Below are 5,293 nucleotides of genomic sequence, written 5' to 3' on the forward strand. Positions count from 1 at the left end.
AAAAAAGTTTCACTTCCCAAACAACTCCCCAAATCTACCCGGAAAGTTGGGGGGGGGGGGGGGGGGGTGGATTATCTCTATTGGTGATAAATATACTAGGGTGAAGACTATTTGATCAAACATGTGGCAGGCACAGAAATAACTCACTGTCAATCCCGAACCAGCAGATGATAGCCTGGCCAAGGGTCGAAGAACACTTAACCACCCAATAACTTCTTCCCAATTCCGGTTTGCACACACCGACCAGTCATGCTCCGGAAGGATATATTTTGGAAGACCAAAACAACAAAACTATTTACTTCCCAAAAACAATCAAATTCTGGGATATCCGGAATATTCCATTTAATCACATTTGATGACAACGATCCTATCTAATGGCTGAAACGTGCGAGATTCACGAAGTCGGTTACAAAGGTACTATCCTATCAATTCCCCATCATCTGATCATTTTAAATCACTGGATAACACAAGTTACTATACATACACTCAGAATTTTTTTATTGATCTATTCTTGTTCATCATGGCTTACAGCTATCCAGCCAGGAATAGTCAATAAAAATCACACTCTCTCCCTTCTCTTTTTTCTGTCATATCCATTCAATTGCTTGCCTTGCCACAATTGTTATTTCTATTATATTCATATTATCAAAAGTATCAATTATATTTAGATTAACTACCTTGCTTATGACCTCAATTTTATAAATTTAATTGGTTGATCTAATAAACAAATATTTAGGTTAAAAAAATTTGATCAATCAAACATAGAGAAATTAAAAATTTAGACCAAACACACCCTTACTTACACGAGTCCAAAGGTCGATCTAAGATTGAAAGGCAGTAAGTGCACCTCTTAGGTAGTATGCAATGGGTCCATTTCTCTTACTAATTACTCCAATATGATACTGTTCTACAAAATTTCCTTAAATTTTGTTGTATATATCTTGCTAACTTACTTTATGAAGGCAGTAGGTTCGCAATTTCCTCATTAACTATTTTATTTAGAAGTCAAATTTTTCCATGAACATAATTTTATTTCATTCTTAATTACAATCAAGCCAAGAAAGAGCAACAACTAAACTTCTTCAAAATGCTTTAGTACCCAGGGAAAATGAAAGGTTACAAAAAGAAACCCCAAAAGGGTGAAAGCTATACAGAAAGCAAAAAATGTTAGAAGGTTAATTATATTTTTGCTATAACATATATATAGAGACATTAAACCTAGATGGGGTGAGTTATATGAAGAAACTAGGTTCTGATAAGTTAATATTATGGCTCATTTTATCTTGTCTCTGTTCTTGTTCTTTTTATTCCTCTTCATCCTCTGCTTCCCAAAGAAAATGTGCATAGGAGGCCAACATGTAACTATATCATAAACACACACTTAAGTTAGTTTCATAAATACTTCACTTAACCTAAACTAATACACTATCTAAAAACTAGAAATTAGCGGCTGACAAAATTTGTAGCTAAATAGCAAAATCAGTCCCTAGTATTTAAAAAAAAAAAAGTCTCTAATCTTATTTAACGAAGGATTAAAGATAAATCATTAAAAAATTATGTTAGTTACGAGCTATTAGAAACAGATTAGCCATAAATTCCGTAGTTAGTTCCAAATATTTATATAGTGATAGGTTCCAAATATTTATAGAGTGATAGGTTACGTAATTGAATTTAACTTCTATATATTGATAGGGTAAGTGAATTGTTATACTATTATCTCACTTAAAAGATAACTACACACAATAATTATCCATAAAAAGTCGGATATTTTGAAGAAAAAATAAATAAGGTAGCTAGGTTTTAGAATATACAAAATGAGTCGTTTGGTTCCAAGGATATGGGATCACAATTTCGAAATAAAATGTGAGATTCTATCTCTTTTTATGCTGGTAGAAGCAATTCCAATATTGTTTATACTTGTGGTATTATTCTTATACCATACTAAATGTGGATAGCACTTCAAGTTCACTAAGCCCGGAATAACATAACAAAATGACAAAAATGCTCATCTCCAAAACTCGTCTACCAAAGTCATTTAAGAAAGTCAAGTTCAAAATTGAGAAAGTTTATCCAAATTTATCTAGTGTAAAATCAAATACATATTTTATATTAGACTCACTATATATTTCACTTTTAGTTCGATTAACCAAATATCTACAAATAAAAGTATATTCACTAAACGGAAAAGGGTCATATTTACCCCTGTACTTTCAAATAAAGGTTAAATATGCCCTCGTTTAAGTATGGGGCTATAATTACCCGTTATACATTTGGATTATTTTTACCCTCAGCCTAACGGACCATCAGGTCCCACCAACAAAAGGGACACGTGGAGGGTATTAACACACATAACATTCCAGCTCATTTATCAAAATCTGATCCTTACCATAACCCATTATCCTTGTGAATCACCAAAACACAAATTGAATTATTGTCCTTTTTTATACTATCTTCCTTGTTTTACTACTAAAAACAAACAGCTTTCTAAAGAACTAAGACCATCGAGGAAAATGGTCGAAAGATGGATTAACAAATGAAAAAAAAAGACTATTCGATTCTTTCGGGTCTGTATATAGGTAAAACCGAGGATATGGATGTACTCGATTTCCCGATGTGAACGTTATGTTCATCATGCTTGACCAGGATAAGACCGGTTTATCGAGGATCGTGCTCCAAGCTCGATCAGTAACGAGACATTGAGGCAGGATGAAGAGACGGTTAACCACCATGATGAGAGGACCGGAATATCCGCCCTCAGCCGGATACTTCGGCACCAATCCCGGCAATAGCTGTCAACAGATTCTTTTCCTTACTTAGAATTGTACTAGGGTTAGGACTCCTCTACTATATAAAGAGGAGGCCTCCATTTGTTTAAATGGGGAGAGATCGTGTACTAAGCAAGGCAATATAATCATCTAAGTTCATTCATCTTTTCTAAAATTCCCATTGTTACTTACTGTTCAACATCCAATCATAAGGATTTGATCTCGGTTCTCAGTACCCGAGGCTGGTCACCATTCATCGTGGTCAGATCTATATATTTCGTTTTATTTATTTGTTTACTGTGTAATCTAATCTCGTATTGAATTAAACCACATATCCTTAGCACCACGTATAAATTCAATTGTTATCCATTTTAAGGTTAAACAGTTTGGCCCCCACCGTGGGGCCTAGGATAATAGTGGTGATTTAGTACGAATTCTGATAACACTCGATATTTTATACTTGTTCTTTGAAGTTTGATTTCAGGTTTACCCGACATGTCAGACTCTCATTCTGCCAAATTTCACGCTGAATCAAACCACCACGAGGGGAACGACAACGGGGTACCCATTAACAACGTACCCCCAGTCGATCCTAACCAGATCGGATCATCCATAGGCGACATGCCCATCGGCGGGGACAACGGAGCCATGCTGCAACAGCTCCGAAACCAGTTGGACATGGCTATAGTACAGTTGCAAGCCCAGCAGGAAGTTATAGCACAACTGCAAAATCAAAATATAGAGCCTGACGCTGCTCCATCTGAGTAGATCGAGGAAACCCAAGAAAGGCACATTGCTGGAAATAACGGGAACAATCTCAGACAAAATGTTAAGCTGATAAGGATGCTCGAAGAGCTGACAAAACGAGTAAAATCTGGGTAAAAGAAGATAGAGGCAAACGACAAGCAGGTGGAGAACTATAACACAAGGGTCGACCAAATTCTTGGGGCACCCCCTGTGTTGAGGGGACCAGATTCGAAAAAATTCGTCCAAATGCCTTTTCCGCCAAACGCTGCGCCGAAGTCGATCCCGAAGAGGTTTCGTATGCTCGATATCCCAAAGTATAATGGGACTACCGATCCAAACGAGCATGTGACTACTTACACATGTGCTATTAAAGGCAACGTTCTCGCCGAGGACGAGAGAGAGTTGGTGCTACTTAAGAAGTTCGGGGAAACCCTGTCCAAGGGAGCAATGATATGGTATCACAACCTGCCTGAACATTCTATTGACTCGTTTTCCATGCTTGCGGATGCTTTTGTCAAAGCTCATGCCAGACCCATAAGGTCGAAACCCAGAAATCAGATTTGTTCAACGTTAAGAAACGAGATGATGAAATCCTCCGCGAGTTTATGGCCCGATTTCAAATTGAGCCCATGGACTTACCTCCGGTCACTGATGATTGGGCCATTCAGGCTTTTACTCAGGGGATCAATTCAAGAAGCTCGATTACATCTATGGAGCTAAAGAAAAATCTGGTAGAGTACCCTGCAATCGCTTGGGCTGATGTACACAACAGGTATCAATCGAAGATCAAGGTCGAAGATGGTAAGATTTTGAGAGCCTCCTCGGTATCATGGCGCCTTAGTAAAGGGAATGATCAATCCAGGAGAACAACAGATCGAGAGTCGAGACCCTCATATGACATATATCAACCTTATCCACCTGATCGAAAGGGTAACGGGCGCAACGTCGAACCGAGCAAGAATGATGAGAGGAGCGATCAAGGCCCAAATAATTGTAGACTGATGAACAGAAATGTTGTCAATAGACCCTTGGGGAATAAAGAAATCCCAAGATTGTCCGAGTATAATTTTTACATCGATGTAGCAACCATAGTAGCGGCCGTCATTCGCAATAGGGAAACAAAACACCTAAGGCCAATCCAGTCTGATCCTGAAAAAAGGTATAAAATCCTGATCTGCAAATACCATCACATCCACGATCATGAAACCGAAGATTGTCGATAGTCAAGAGAAGAGGTGGCTCGTCTATTCAATGTAGGCCACATTCGAGAGTTCCTAAGTGAACGAGCCAAAACCCACTTCAAGAACGTGGACGCCAATAAGCAGGATAGGTCGGAAAAGCCTCAATAAGTGATCCACATGATCATAGGAGGAACGGACGTTCCCCTGGGTCCGGTAGTGAAACGCACCAAGGTTTCCATCACAAGAGAAAAATGTATTCGGAATTATGACCTCGACGGTCCCATCTCGTTCAGTGACAAGGACATGGAAGGCATCGTTCAGCATCGTAGCGACGCACTGGTAATACCTGTCCTTGTCAATAAATTTAGAATTAAACGTGTGCTGATTGATCCAGGTAGCTCGGCTAATATCATCCGATGGAGAGTCATCGAGCAGTTGGACTACTAGATCAGATCGTACCAACAGTACGAGTCTTCAATGGATTCAACATGGCCTGCGAAACGACGAAGGGTGAACCTTACCGACCAACACGGCCGGAACTACGCAGCAGACCAAATTTTATGTGATAGAGAGAGACATGGGGTATAATGCATTGTTGGG

The sequence above is a fragment of the Lycium barbarum genome, chromosome 7, assembly GCF_019175385.1.
Source record: "Lycium barbarum isolate Lr01 chromosome 7, ASM1917538v2, whole genome shotgun sequence".
NCBI classification, from domain to species: Eukaryota; Viridiplantae; Streptophyta; class Magnoliopsida; order Solanales; family Solanaceae; genus Lycium; species Lycium barbarum.